The following is a 15,282-nucleotide window of genomic DNA, read 5'->3' on the forward strand; positions in this document are numbered from 1 at the left end:
GCGTCCCAATGTGCAAGGCTGTAGCCCCTCTGCCCTCCCAAAATGTCATCCTTGCTCTGACATCAGAGTCTGGCTGCTGACACCAGTGGTGCTCCAAGGGCCTTGCAGGTCAACTTCTGAGGGTGGGGGCATGAGAGAAATCAGGGATGTGGCCTTTGGGTATAGCCTCAGTGTACTTTGTTGTACTTATCAGTCCTGACCCAAAGGCAAATATAAACAGCACATGGGCAAATTTCAGCCCATGTACCAATGCCCAATCTTCATGAAGCTATTCTGTCTCAAACTGCTTCCAGGTGTAGAGAATAAAGTGAAGAGTAGAAGTCACTCAGCCTGCCACAGTCACACTCAGGCTACCTCTATGCGAGAAGCATTCATCGACAGGAGTGACTATTGGAAGGGATTTCCCAGCAAAACTTCCGTCGACAGATTGCGGCGTTTACACACAAAAGCAGACCAGAAGAGCTATCTGCTCGGGTGACAGCGAGTGGTCCCACTCTCGACAGAATGGCTGACTGGAAGCTCTGAAATAGGGCTGCCCAGGGAACTGGAAGTTCTCTCTGTAGACAAAAGGGCCCCAGAGCATCTACACGGTTGTTTTGTCTATGGGAACCTGTCCAGACAGGTGTTACACCTGAGTGCAGAGAGGTATCAGGCTACCAGCGGATGTGCTGAGTTTTGTCAACAGACAATCACCAAAGCACATTTTGCATGTGGACACTCTGCGGGTTTTTCCGATAAAAGCCCCGTTTTGCCAGAAAATTCCTCTCGTGTAGACGTAGCCTTAAAGTATAACTGCAAAACAAAAACATGGACACGAAACAGATCTTCCAGAGACTAACAATCTCTACATGTGCTAAGAAAAAGAACTCATAAGACTTCGTGCCACTATGCCATCTAGTGATGACCACCTGTGAAGGGGTGTGCACATGCCACAGTAGGCCTGAAAGGGTTAATACAGTAGGTAGAAGAAGTCCTTCCCCCACGTGCACTGGTCTTGCTCCAAATCCTGGGCCAGCACAAAAGGGAGTAAGTCAGCTCAGTCCAGGCTGGATGCCAGAGGAGAAGGTCCTGCAGCAGGAACTCCAGAGGTGGACCAGTCACAGATTCTGACAGGGACAGCCAAAGACCCAGGAGACTGGAATGAGCCTCCAAAGATGGTGGAGGCCTGGGGCGTGACTGGCATTGCAGAGCCTGAGATCCTGAAGCCTCACAGAGCACCCCACCACCAGAGACAACAGGAAACAACCCAGGGAGAGTGAATGAGTGATATCTCCCACGCGACTGCAGTTGGCATGTTTGGCAGCATTCCCCACTTGAGCTAGCGATGACAACTCCACCTCTGCCAGAGACCTGGGTCAGGGCCTGGTGGAGTTGTGTGGGCTGGGCCTCCCTTCTGAGTCTGCTGCCACACCTCCTCCTCCTAGTGACAGCCCCTTTGTACTGGGCATTTGGGCTGTGGTGCCTGGAATCCAAGGGGATGCTCCATAGACCGTGGCCATTGGGCTGTGCTGCCCTGAGGTGACTGACTAGTGTAGGTCACAAACAGACAGGGAACAATAGTAGCAGTGTCCACACACCTGAGGGACCCTCCTCTCCAGACAGTGTGTGCATAGGTAACCTAGGGTGGGCACTTCATATCTCTCTATCTTCACGCTGCTCCTCTAACCATTTCACCTTATCCATTCTGTCCTCTTTACTTACTTCATTGCTGTTCTGCCCACTCGGAAACAGCTCTTCTGATCTTCAGCACTCTCTTCTCTTGGACCAACTTCAGTGTCTCCTGTGTAATCCGCTTCTTATTGATCTTCTTTTCTTCCAGAACTGTCTGCTCAACGGCCTCTTCTATCGCCATGGCTATCCCTTCAACTCTCTTATCTACGTCTTTCTCTGTGCCTGCATTCCTGTTCCTCTCTTAGAGTGCTGCTTTGTACGCATTCCCTATTTCTTTCTCACCTAGCCTCATCATGTCTCTTCATTTCTTGAACTGTGTCCAACGCTTTCTCTTGAGTGTCATCTTGATGTTTGCAATCATTGTGGTCCGAGTCCATATCAGCTCCTTGGAAGGTTCAGCACTGCTGTACTGATGTTACCCATCTTCTTATCAACATCATATCTATCAAGTTCTTGGACTTCCTGTTGTTCGAGCGCCATATCCACTTCCTACAGTCCTTTTGTTGGAATCTCATGTTCCAGATCACCATATCGTGCTCTGTAGCAAAGTCTAATAGTTTCTCATCTCGTTTCTTTCTCCATATCCAAACTTTCCTGTGACTCTCTCCCAACCTCCATTACCTGTTCTGACCTTTGCATTCCAATCTCCTCTGATGATCAACACATCTCTCTTGAGCACCTCCTCCAGCACCTTTGTCAAGTCTTTATAGAATAGCTTGATCTCTTCCTCTGTGCTGTCCAACATGGGTGCTTACACCTGAAAGACCGAGATGTTGAATGGTTTTGCTTTCAAATCTCGCTGCCATCATTCTTGCACTCACCGGCTTGTATCCTAACAGTGCTCCTCTAGCTCTTCTGCTGAGAAGGAATCCGACTCCTGCCTCATGCTTCATTTCGTTCCCTGACCAAATGACTTCGCAACCACACATCTTCCAATGCCGTCCAATGCATCTCTGCCAATCCAAGTATATCGCATCAGCATCTCTCCATCTCCTTTCAAAGCAGCTCTAACTTTCCAGTTGCCTGCAGCATTTGGATAGTCCACATTCTGATTGATAGTGTATATGTTAGTTGTAATTTTCTTTCGGTAGCCAACTTATCGATCCAAGCCTGATCGTTTGATTGCTAGCGCAGACCTTGTTTATCTGGGCAATGTTCGAGTCGGCATCTTTTATCAGTTAGTCATACTGGCATCAGATTTCATTCATGTTTGTTCTTTTATTATCAGCATATCAACACTCATCTGACCAACCCTCCTCCTTTATCCAGGCTTGGGACTGGCATGGAGCCCCTAGAGGCTTCATGGCGGAGTTTTTCCAGCACCTAGCCTGGGGCTTTATGGTGTGTGTTTGGAACATGGGGGTTGGAGAGTAAGTCCATATGATATTTGTACTTAACATAAACAAACTGGATACAAGTACACATGCTCATCATTTCATATTTCTACATGGGTTGTCTCATGTGCCGCCTAAAAATCCTTAAGCAGGCTAAATCCTGCCAAGTGCATACATAAAGTGTGCCTGACTTAGAAAATCTGGGCCAGGTTCATATATCATGAATCACTTTTACAATAACATTGCCATTTATCACTGGACAGCATGTCATTGCTGAGTAATAATGCACCTGCTTGTCTGTTTTCTTGCCATGTAGTACATCTTCAGTGGTTGAATCATTGAAGTAGGCTCAGTCATGGGCACAACACTGTGTGTTCATAAAATTGTTTTCATTGCCCCCACAAGGTTGCTGGCAACTCTGCAGTTGAGTCTCGGTATGTTTGTCAAAGCAGCAGTTCCCAACCTTTTCCAGACGGGAACCCATTTTGACAATTCAGGAAGACTTGGTGACCCAAAGCAATTCAAAAACAGGTGGGCGGGGGGAGGGAACAGTGCTGTAACTAGCTACTTTTGTGCCTGAGGCAAGAATATAAAATTGTGGCTGCTCATGTTTGTTTATTCATAGTAGTTATTTCAGAGGAAAAAAAGGAAAATGCATTAATAACAAAATAATAACGCTTTATTATATTTATTATAGTTGATCTAAATTGTGGTGGGGGAAAGACCCTCGTCCCTAAACAGCTCCCCCCATCTGCCCCAGCGTAAACTCCAAACTCAGAGGCTGGAGGGGCCAAAGGGAGTTACACTCAAGGGCTGGGAGGGTTGGAGGGCTGGAGAGTCACATGCAGGGGCTAGGGGTCACACTCAGGGGCTGGGGGGGACTGGAAGGGTCACACTCAGAGGTTGGAGGTGTTGGGTGAGTCACACTCAGAGGCTGGGGGAGATGCACACAAAAAATGAAAACTGACAAATCTACTATATAGAACAGAAGCGGGGTGGGGGGCGGGGGCAAAAGAGGGGAAGGGAGGAGGGAGAGAAATTCCTTACTGCAGAAGTCTATTAAACGCCTGGCTTGGGATGACTTTGAATACCAAAGGTGGAGAAGCTGTCTTTATAACGCGTAATTGCTTCTGTATTCATAGAGCTGCTAGATGTGGCAGTGTTAAGGAAGTAAAAATGGCTTCTTTAAGACCCATGTTCAGCTCCAAGCTTCAGGCGACCCTTAACAAATCTAATCACAACCCATGTTTGGGTCCCAACCCATAGGCTGGGAATCCCTGTGTTAGAGGCTTTCTGTTCCCTTTCTTCCCCTTACCCTGACAGATTGATTATTCTTCTCTGAGGCCATTACGTTTCAAAGATGTTGTTCAAAACTTAGCTGGAGCAAACTCTGTCTAAGCAAAGGGAAAAAAAGGGTATTTCCAAAACCAGAATGCAACATGTCTAGAACTGGGACGTAATTGTCATACTGTGTCACACCCGAAGTCCTTCTGCTTCAGTATGTTGTCTCTAATAGTGGTCTCTGCAATTTCTTGCAATACCCTGAACAAACTTCATTGAAATAAGTTAAACAGGTTTATGTAGCCTTGTGCCTCCAAGGTTTGTATGTATTTCCATAGGAGAAGGAGGACCGGAGCTGCAGTTTGAGTAGTGCTCTTTACTGACCTGTCCACAGTATTACCCAAGTCCCTTTCTTATTTTGATGCAGTTAAGTTTAAATAGCTCCTTCTAGAGTGCATTTATGACAGAGGCCCATTGATGGTAGCTGGCAAAGGGTTCATTAGCCAACAACTCCTAACAGGCCTGACAAAGTCACTACTCTGAGCACACTGCTTTTCTAATGTTGGTTCATAATGACTACCACCATGAGACATCTAACAGCTGATGTCACATTGCTCCACATAATCTTTGTGCAATGTACTGGGGGGCTGTATAATGGAGCTCCACCAGCCTCACCCTTCTGCCCATGCCAGACTGCATATTAGTGCACAAGGAAGTCACAAGGAGCAGAGCTGTTTGCCACAAAGGAGTCATGCATCCTCTCCACCGTCCTCCCAGGCTTTGCCACCAGCTATCGAAGGAACTGCTCAATAAAACAGCCCTGTGTGCATGAGGAAGGATAGATATATATTTTCAAAGATGGGAATAAATTTTGCACATAGGACCTAGACCTGCAACCCTTAGTCACATGAATAATATATCATGCAAGTGAGCCCTTTGCTTCAATTGGTCTGAATATGGGTTTGCAGAAGTGGGCCTTCATAGAGCACATTTCATTCAAAAGTCTCAAAACTAATGTGGAAACCGAGGCACTGAAAAGTTAAGTGATTTACCCCAGCTAACGTGGCACAGCAAAATCAGGACTGGAACAGAGGTCTGCGTTCTCAACACAGCTCCTTAACTAATTAATTGTTCTCTCATGCACTCATTCACTGAATATGCACGTGAAGATAATGCTGATTATGAATGCACAATTATTGCTCCTCCCTTGAAAATGTGCCCTGTGCTTTAGATCAGAATTGACTGAGGTCTGAGTGTTGAAGAGCCTGCTCAGAACTTCCACTGATATGAATAGGGATGGACTAACCACTTAGAAGTTGGGCTTATGTTCCAGAAGCGAGGAGGAGGGAATAGCTCTAAAATTTGAGAGTCTCTTCACAGGAAGAGCATAGATCAAGAGTCAGCAACCTTGCTGAGGTGAAGTGCTGAAATTTGACCTTTTGACCTCTATGTACACTCCAAGTGCCAGTGATACTTTTTAGAGTCACTAATAGTCCTACTTACAACAGCTTCATTAATAAATAAATAAAGATGAAGAGCTTTACAACGTGGGTGGTGGTTGGTAACATTAGCTGGTGTTTTGTTAATTCACAGGCGGTGAGGCTTTGGACAAGCTCCGAACTGCATGGAGAGGTGGGGTGGGCCTGAGCTCCAGCCTGCATGCCAATGAAAATCAGCTTGCGTGCCACTCTTGGCACACAGGCCAGGGGCTGCTGACCCCGGCATAGATTTTTAAAGCCAGAAAGGTTCTTCATGACCCTCTTCTGTATATAATGCAGGCCACAGAATTTCACCCAGTTACCCCTGTACTGAGCCTAACAGCTTGTCTTTGACTAACGCATATCCTGTGGAAAAATCCACCACTTACCATGGTAGTTTATTCTAGGGGTTGGTCTGCCTCTGGGATAGTTTCAGGGAATCTATGTAAAACCTCAGAATTCTGATTGATTTTTATAAAGTCCATCGCCAACACCGACCATTCATGTATAATGACACAAAACAAAGTTGAAACAGTCATTGATTAGCGAAGACTGGTCTTGTATCTCTCATACCCTGCGTGGCAGATGCTAGGAGCGGACAATCAAAATATTAACATGCCCTAGTAGAACCGCGAATATGCTAAAGTTACTGGCTAACTTAACAGAAGCTGATTTTCCCAGGTTGTACTTTGCGAGTGGGATAGGAATGGAAAATCCCCAGGAAATGAAAGGAACAAAGTAGTGAAAGGTGGTGATGTTCAAAAGACACACACTTTCTGTGTGAGGAGGACTTCTACTGAGAGACCCAAACAATCTAAGGAGAGCTCCGTGGAGGTGTGGGTGAGACAAGATCTTGACCAGAGGCTGAAGGCCAAGGAGAAAAGGAGTGTGGGAAGGGTCTGGGATCCCAGAAAGGACTGACCATTGTCAGTCATTGGCTTTTGAAGTGGTGAGGACATTGGAAGAAGTGATTTACAGGCAGACTTTGTTGTTTTGTTCTAGAAATCTGTGTGTGTGTTTCTTGTATCTTCTGTGCAAGTAACGTGTGACATCCCTTTGTAAGGTTCAGGCTGTACTTGTTTATACTGTTACATGCTCGTTCCCTGAAGTGGGAAAAAGCAACATAGAGAGAGTCTACAGCTTTGGTGGAACTCAGACCATGTAACAGCTGCTAGGGAGGCTTAGGAGAGCTGCCACTATTCCAAGGCCAATAGGTCCAGATAGTCCCTTCTGCCAAGATAGCTGCACTCCTCAGGTGCAGGCACACTGCCTCAGCTCTATGCCAAAAGCCAAGAACACAGGTTTTGGGTCTGGCACAGAAACCTACTGAACGTTTTTGTGGTGGTTGTAACAATCTGATCATTATACATGTGCCTCATTTCTGATTTATATTTGTCTGGCTTCAGCTTCCAGACGTGGGTTCTTGCCATGTCTTTCTCTGCCAGATTAAAAAAAACAATGAGAAGTCCTGTGGCACCTGATAGATTAAGATTTTTTTGGAGCATCTGGTGAAGTGGGTCTTTGCCCATGAAAGCTTATGCTCCAAAAAATCTGTTAGTCTGTAAGGTGCCACAGGACTTTTCATTTGCGTGGATACTAACTAACACAGCTACCCTCTGATGCTAGATTAAAGACACTCACACTGCCTTTTTTTCCTCTCCCAGGGTATTTTTTTCTCTTGAAGATACTTATTAACCACAATCAAGTTACCACTTCATCTTTTTGATACTCAAAAAATTCCTCCAGTCCAGGGTCTCATGAGGCACCTCCCCAGGAAGATAACACCAGCTGAGAGGAATGGGTTTGGACTCCCCTGTCCAGCCCAACTTTTGCTCCTGTTGCACAATGGACTAGTGATGGTGGAACACCGGCTCTGTCTCCTCAGCCCCAAGTGGACACCGCTGTCAATACCGAGCATGCCAGGGGCAGCATGCTAGAAATTTCTGACATAGAATCATAGAACACTAGACTGGAAGGGACCTTGAGAGGTCATCGAGTCCAGCTTCCTGCCTGCTCAGCAAGACCAAGCACCATCTAAAACATCCCCGATGTTAGGTGTCTATCTAACCTGCTCTTAAATATCTCCAGTGATGGAGGTTCCACATGCGCTTGGTTAGCTTGTTTCATTTGCTACATATGTATCTTAAAGGATAATTTCCTAATGTTGTTTAAAATGTTGATAACACTTTAAATTCCCTCCAGAGAACAAAACTTTTACTTTGAATTGTAGATTAACGTCAGTCAGACAAGTTAGCAATTGGCATTCTACGTGTGAGGATGACTCCCTAGAGGCATTCTCCCGCTCGGGAACTTATTTGATGTGGCAGCTGTTATCTTTAGTGTCCACAAAAGCAAGATTTTGTTTGTTTAGAAGCACAAGCTTGAATTCCTCACGGAACTTATTTTCAGAAGGTTGCATCTGAAACACTCCTTCCCTTCACTGAGAACATCTGTCCAATGTAGCCAGTTTTATATGATATTGCCTTGTGACTATTCTTTGTCAGAATTACAGTAACATCAGGAGGAGAAAAACCTCCATGTGCAGAATTTTGTATCCATAAATACAGGCTATTATTTTTGTTCTCCTTTCAGACAGCTAAAACTAAACTGGGTAATCTGAGACACTTTATCTTCTTTTGAAGTTTGCCTCTGTATGTAACAGTAATACTGTAGTTACAATACGGTCATGATGGGACAGTCCAGTCTAAAAACCTCTCTGCATTAGACTGCTATACATCAGATTTGCCCTGTGACATCTCCAGGCTGCCTTGCTAAATTGGCAATTAGTGCTGAGTATGAAAGAGGGAAAATACAGAGGAGATAAAATAGAAGTAGCTGTTAACTTGGAAACGGTAAGTAACTTGTTCCAGCAGTAGTTCCCATCTTGGGTTCCACAGAGCTCTAGGGGTCCATGAGGGTATTGCAGGGGGTCCCTGGACAAAAATAAAAGATAAAGAAAAATTATCATAGAAAATAAGTCTTCAATAAATTGCAAAATTACAATCAATTATTATTTTTAAACTAAATATCTTCCAATAACGTTATTAATTGCCGTCCAAAAATCTATGTTGGGGATTCCTTTTTTCATTTTACATATGGGCTAGATCTGGCTTTGACGGGGGTCCACGAGCAGTTTGGGGGGTGTCTAGGGGTCTGCACTAGTGAAACGGTTGGGAACCACCACATTACACATTATATCCTGGTGCTAGGGTCATCCCTTGCTATTTTTGATGGAACTTTGGCATGACTTACATGTTTGTTTTCATTTTTGCACCATGTATTCTCTCATCCACCCGTGAGCTAATTCAGTGTCTTTGCACTCTTGGCAAGTGTCCTACTAAAGCTTTATTTCTACATCAGCCTGTGCCACCTTCACTAATTAGCTTGCTCACCACTGTAGGCCTGACCTAGTGCTCGGTAGGAGTCCAGTCATTAAATCGTACTCTGGATGGATCTGCAGTATGAGCTCTCTAGCCCAGTTTATGCAATATTAATTGGAATACAAGGTTTAAGTACCTGTATTCCATGGAAACATCGGACTGGATGGGATCTTGAGAGGTCACCAAATCCAGTCCTGTGCACACATGGCAGCACCAAGCACCTTCTAGGCCATCTCCTGCCAGGCCCAACAGGGGCAGCAAAAGGGCAAGTGCCCCAGGGCCTGGTGATTCAAAAGGGCCAAGGACTCCCAGCTGCTGCCCCCATTACTGCAGCAACAGCAGCGGCCAGCACCTGACGCCCTTTAAATTGCCACTGGAGCCCTATGCTGCATGCTCAGGACAGCCCAGAGAGCTGGCGAGGGGACATGGTACAGTCCAGGCAGTGCAGAGGACTGGCTGCCCCAATCCCTTCTGTTCTGCCTGAGGCCCCATCCCTTCTGGGAGAGTGAAGTTGACCCCTCTTCCCCCCAACACACACACCCCATCACCCTGCCCTGGGACCCTGCACATCTTTTGGCCCCTCTGTCCCTGACAGATGTTTGTCTCACCTGCTCTTAAAAATCTCCAATGATGGAGATTCCACAGCCTCCCTGGGCAACTTATTCCTGCGAGTAACCTCCCTGACAGTCAGGACGTTTTTCCTAATCTCTAACCTAACCCTCCCTTGCTGCAATGTAACTCCACTGGGGGTGCACAGGGGGCCACATGCACCCCCAGCATATTCACCTCCCCCCATCACTTCCACCCTGGCCCCACACTTGCCACCATCACCACTCTGCTTCCAGTGAGCGCAGGGTCTCCCATGGAGCAGCACAGTGCAAAAGCAGCATGCTACCCTAGGCTGCACTGCTGCAGGGGATGGGGGAATGCCTATACGGGAAGCAATGGGTGAGGGTGAACCATGGACGGAGCAGGGAAACATGTCTGTTGACCCCCCTCTGTAATCCCTGTATTGATCGCTTCTAATTAAGCCCATTACTGCTTGTTCTGTCAGAAGTTACAGAGAACAATTATTCTCCTTCCTCCTTGTAACACCCTTTTAGGTACTTGGAAGCTGTTATCATGTCCCCTTTGTCTTCTCTTTTCCAGACAAAACAGTTCCAATTCTTTCAACGTTCCCTCAGAGGTCATGTTTTCTAGAACCTCAGCCCTTTGTCTTGCTCTTCTCTGGACCCTCTCCAATTTGTTCATCTCTTTCCTGAAACATGGTGCCCAGAACAGGACACAATATTCTAACTGAGGCCTAATCAGCACAGAGTAGAACAGAACTGTTATTTCTCATGTCTTGCTTACAACATGCCTGCTCGCACAGCCCCAAATGTTTGCCTTTTTGCAATAGTCTCATGCTGTTGACTCGTATTTAGCTTGTGATCATTTATGACCCCTACATCCCTTTCAGCTTTACTCATTCCTGGGCTGTCATTTCCCCTTTTGTATATGTGCAACGGATTTATTGCTGCCGAAGTGAAGTACTTTGCATTTCTCCTTATTGAATCTCATCCTGTTTACAGTAAACTCCTCCTTATCCGCTATTTGTTAAACCAGAACTCTCAATTAATCAGCACCAGCCCCTGCCGGCTCTGCCCCTGCTTCTCAGGGCTGGAGCTGATGGAGTTTCCCTTGCCCTGGCGGAGCTCTGATCTCCCCACTCAGCTGCTGGTGGAGCTCCACTCCCCGTGGAGTTCCCCCCCAGGGCCACCAGGTTCCCCTGTGCCGCAGCTGCCAGCAGAGCCCCACGTCCCAGCGCAGCCTCACGTGCCAGCAGAGTCCAAGGCTGCTGGCACAGCCCTGCAACCTGGGCTGCCGGCACAGCCCTGCACCGTGGCAGAGCCCAGACTGCCGGCAGATCCCCATGCGCTGGCGTTTGCCAGCGCCATGGCGGAGCCCGGGGCTGCCAGCAGATCCCTGGGCCACCAGCAGAGCCCCACATGCTGGCATTTCACCATGCCACAGCAGAGCCCCACACCGCCCCCACCCCGGCAGACTTCTCCCAGCCACTGGGCTGCCAGTTTTGCCTCGAACCTGGTGCTCTGGCCAGGTCCCTGGGGCTGGAACTGCCAGCCGGACTCTGCACCTCAGCCAGCTCCCAGCCACAGGGCTGCCGGGGTCCCCTGCCCCCTGCCAAGGATCCCGCAGCCACCTCTCTCTTAAGTGACATTTTTTAATATCCAGCAACCTCCCAGTCCCGAGACTGCTGGATATGAAAGAGTTTAGTGCACCTCAGACCATTTCCCCAGTTTGTCCAGATCATTTTAAATTATAGTCCCATCCTCCAAAACACTTGCAACCTCTCCTAGTTTGAGATCATCTGCAAACGTTGTGTGTTCTCTATGCCACTACCGATGTCATTCATGAAGATGCTGACCAGAACTGGACCCAGAACTGATACCTGCAGAACCCGCTTGTTATGCCCTTCCAGTATGACACTGATTCATTGATAGCTACTCGCTGGGAACTTTTATCCAACTAGTTATGCACCCACTTTATAGTAGCTCCATCTAGGTTATATTTGCCTATATTTTTAATGAGAAGGTCATGTGAGATTATCAGCTGCCTTACTAAGGTCTAGATATACAATATCTACTGATTCCCCTTTCCTTTATCTACAAGGCTTGTTATCCTGGCAAAGAAAGCTATCTGGTTTTGACAAATCCATGCTGACTGTTACTTACTACCTTATCTTCTAGATAATTGCAAGTGGATTCCTTAATTATTCGTTCATTATCTTTCCTGGTACAAAAATAAAATTGGTCTGGTCTGGTCTCTTCTTACTTCCCTATATTATTTGCCTATTTGATTATCCTCAACGTTTCCTGGAAGCAAGATGTCAAATAGCAGACTTATACATGGTTGGATATGTAGTGCTGTCGAAACAATGCCTCCTAGATGATGCCACTCATTTTTTACTTTTTATGTGTGGAAGCTTTCCTGAATTGATTAACTTGTAGTCTGACAAATCAAGACTGACTTTTCAAGCTATTTAATATTTTCATCAAAGTTGCCACATGTAAGAGTTTGTTGCCTCCAACTAGTATTTATATTAACTGAAATATTGAATATAAGCAATGAAGTGAGGGTTTAAAAGATAGCTCAAGGAAAAAATCACCCTGCTGAACAACAGCATTCTAGTCCATCACATGGTTAATTAAGAACAAAGTAGTATGCCTCCTCTCTTTGCTTTACACTAGTATTCATCACCACAGTGGGTGAACACGGCTAAGACAGGGCTCTGCAACCTTTTTGGAGGCAGAGAGCCAAAACTTGATCTTTTGACCTCTCTGCATGGTCTGAGTGCTGGTGATACTTTGTAAAGTCACTAACAGTCCTAATGACAACAGCTTCATTAATAAACAAATTAAGATGCAGAACTTTACTGTTTACATGGTGGTTGGTAGCATTAGCTGGTCTTTGGTTAATCCACAAAGCACTCGGCTGCATGGAGGAGGTGGGGTGGGCCTGAGCTTCTGCCTCATGTGCCAATGAAAATCAGCTCACTTGCTGTTCTTGGTATCTGTGCTGGGGGTTGCTGGCCTCTGGCCTAAGATTAAAAACAATGATCTCTCCCTCAATACCCCACCCCTCCGAAACAGGTTGCGTTTGAATGGGGTGGGATCAAGTTCCTCTTCAATCGTTTGATATAAAATTGGAGTGAGACAATGTAACTTAATCATATGCCCTAGATTACTAAAACTGAACACATTTAAAGATCTGGTTTAACCTTCAACGTTTGCACTGCCTTATTCATTTCTCTGCTGCTGGACCCTTAGAGATCGGCTAACCGGTTTCTAGCCTGTTTTACTTTCTGATTTCCATGTATTAGCACACTGCTGGCACAGTATATGAATGGCTTGTTTGTTTGTTTTGATTTCTTGTTTTTGCCTGAATCAAAATAAAAACAAGGACAAATTTCTGTTTAGTTTTCAAAAATGTTCTGATAGTTTTATAATAAAACAAAAAGATTTTGGGAGAAGGTCTAGTCCTGTATTGACCCTTCAATAACTGTATTTATCAGGGGACATTTTACTGCTGTCAGTCAAGCAAAGTTGAATGGAAAGGTAACTTAATGAGGGTGGCAAATATAACCACATCCACAATCAGCTTCAACTAATTTTCAATAATGGTTATATTTGTGCCAGCAGATCTTGAATTTGCATGCACTGATTGGATCTTTTGTGTGCAAAGTTACCTGGTTTACAGGCTAACTTAAGCAGTAAGTATCGACAGTCTTACAATGTTGTGATGGGTTTGTTGTTGTTTTTATTGTAAGCCTCCATTTTTTTTCTTATATCCCTAGACCCTACACGCAGATCTTAGTTTTCTTCCTTGATTTTTTTAAAGTTAGTCTCTAGCCCTTGTTGCGGGGAAAATGTTGGATTTTCCAATCTTTTCTTTGCAACAAGAACTAGAGATGCGCTTTCTTGCCTGCCTTTATTTTATTTTTATTTTTTTCTGTAAGTAAGATTCAGGTGTAGGGCTGCAGGTGTTTTCCACTGTAGGGCTCTCCACACCTACCCAGGGTCCTTACAGTTGCGGTGCTATTGGCTGGATGGGTTGCCACCACCTGGCTCCACACCCCCTGCTCCCAACCAGCAGGGCTCCTGACAGGGGCTCCCCACCATGTGGCTCCCCAAGCCCAGCTCATTCTCTGTCATTTGGCTCCCCAACCTGGCTGCCTGCCCTGGGGCTGCCTTTGGGGCTCTCCAGAGCAGGCTGCCAGCAGGGCTCCTTGCCAGCAGCAGGGCTCTGCTATGCCAGGTACAGCTGGAGCTCTGTGATCCAGGTACTCTCTGGTCCAGTAACATCCATTGTCCTGCCAGAGAAGGGATGCTGCCGGATGAGAGATTGCTGGACAGGGGATTTTCAACCTGCATAGAATTTCCATAGAGAGGAAAACCTTTGTACTATTGCCCACCTCTCAATGGGAAAATACAGAATTCCACCTGGGTTCCAGTATTAATGACATGTTCACACCACTGTAGAGCCTCTGTAGCTATTCTTCAGTGGCTGGCCTGCCTGTTCCCAGGAAAACAAGGCTCTCTTACTGTCCATTGCCTCTGCACTGTCTGGCTTTTTCACTGTTATCTTGAAGGGCAGGTAGCAGGAGTCATCTGGCATGAACATACTGATAATGTAAATCTACAGTCCATAGTTCTAACATTAGACAGAGAAGTGATGCGCACATACAAAGAGGATAATCACATGAAGTAAATCATAACCTTACTAATGACATCACACAGGGACTGTCTTGCTTAAACAATACCTCACATAACGACACTCCTATCATAAGCATATTTTCATAAAGCCTATGGAATGGAAAATTACTGTGTTTAGGTTAAGATGAAATTCAGGTGTGTTCCTGTTCACTACAGGTGCTTTAGATCAGCAAAATGGTGACAGGTGCGATTGTTGTTCCAACCTTTGTCAAAACAGTTCCAAAACCATCAGCAAACAGTATGTGCTTCTTGTCTGATTCCACTGTTTGGGATTATTTGTTCTTTGGCATTCTACGTGCTATTAAGGAGTGTCAGAATTACCAAGCTGGTATACACATGTACCTCTGTTGCTCTTATTAGGTAGGGTAGTAAGAAATATTTATTAGACAAGTATCCAAAGACTCCAACAGGGTTTGGGGCTGCACAAATATAAGAAAACAATCCCTACTGCACTAGGTTCACAGCCTAAAATGCATCAATCAGAAAGAGCTGGGGAAAGGAAAATAATATGAAAGAGAATGAGTATGGTGAAGAATTGGCACAGCGGCTACTTTCAAGGGCCCAGACTGGCAATGGAAATTATCAGTTAACCTGTATCTTCAAAAACAACAAGAAGTCCTGTGGCACCTTTTAGACTAACAGATATTTTGGTACATAAACCCACAAAAGCTTATGCTCCAAAATATCTGTTAGTCTATAAGGTGCCACAGGACTTCTTGTTGTAATTGAAATTATGAATCTAAATACTTGTGAGAATCTGGGCTCTGATCTATTCTGTTGTTAGTTGAGGGGAGCAACTGATGTCTCGTTGACAGGACCTAAAGGCCTTCTTTTTGCCTCAATCAAGCGTTCAATTTCCACGTAA

At 45.6% G+C, this 15,282-nt stretch overlaps 1 long non-coding RNA gene across 1 annotated transcript in view; it reads right to left on the reverse strand.

Moving 5' to 3' along the window:
* Window positions 1-3,949: 3,949 nt before the first annotated feature.
* The window catches only part of LOC142012797 (uncharacterized), a 42,077-nt gene continuing 30,744 nt past the window's right edge, over window positions 3,950-15,282 (reverse strand). The window contains exon 3 of the long non-coding RNA XR_012645469.1: window positions 3,950-8,697. This is a non-coding gene — a long non-coding RNA (uncharacterized LOC142012797). The remainder of the gene's footprint in view (window positions 8,698-15,282) is intronic.

The sequence above is a fragment of the Carettochelys insculpta genome, chromosome 4 (genome assembly GCF_033958435.1).
Source record: "Carettochelys insculpta isolate YL-2023 chromosome 4, ASM3395843v1, whole genome shotgun sequence".
NCBI lineage: Eukaryota > Metazoa > Chordata > Testudines > Carettochelyidae > Carettochelys > Carettochelys insculpta.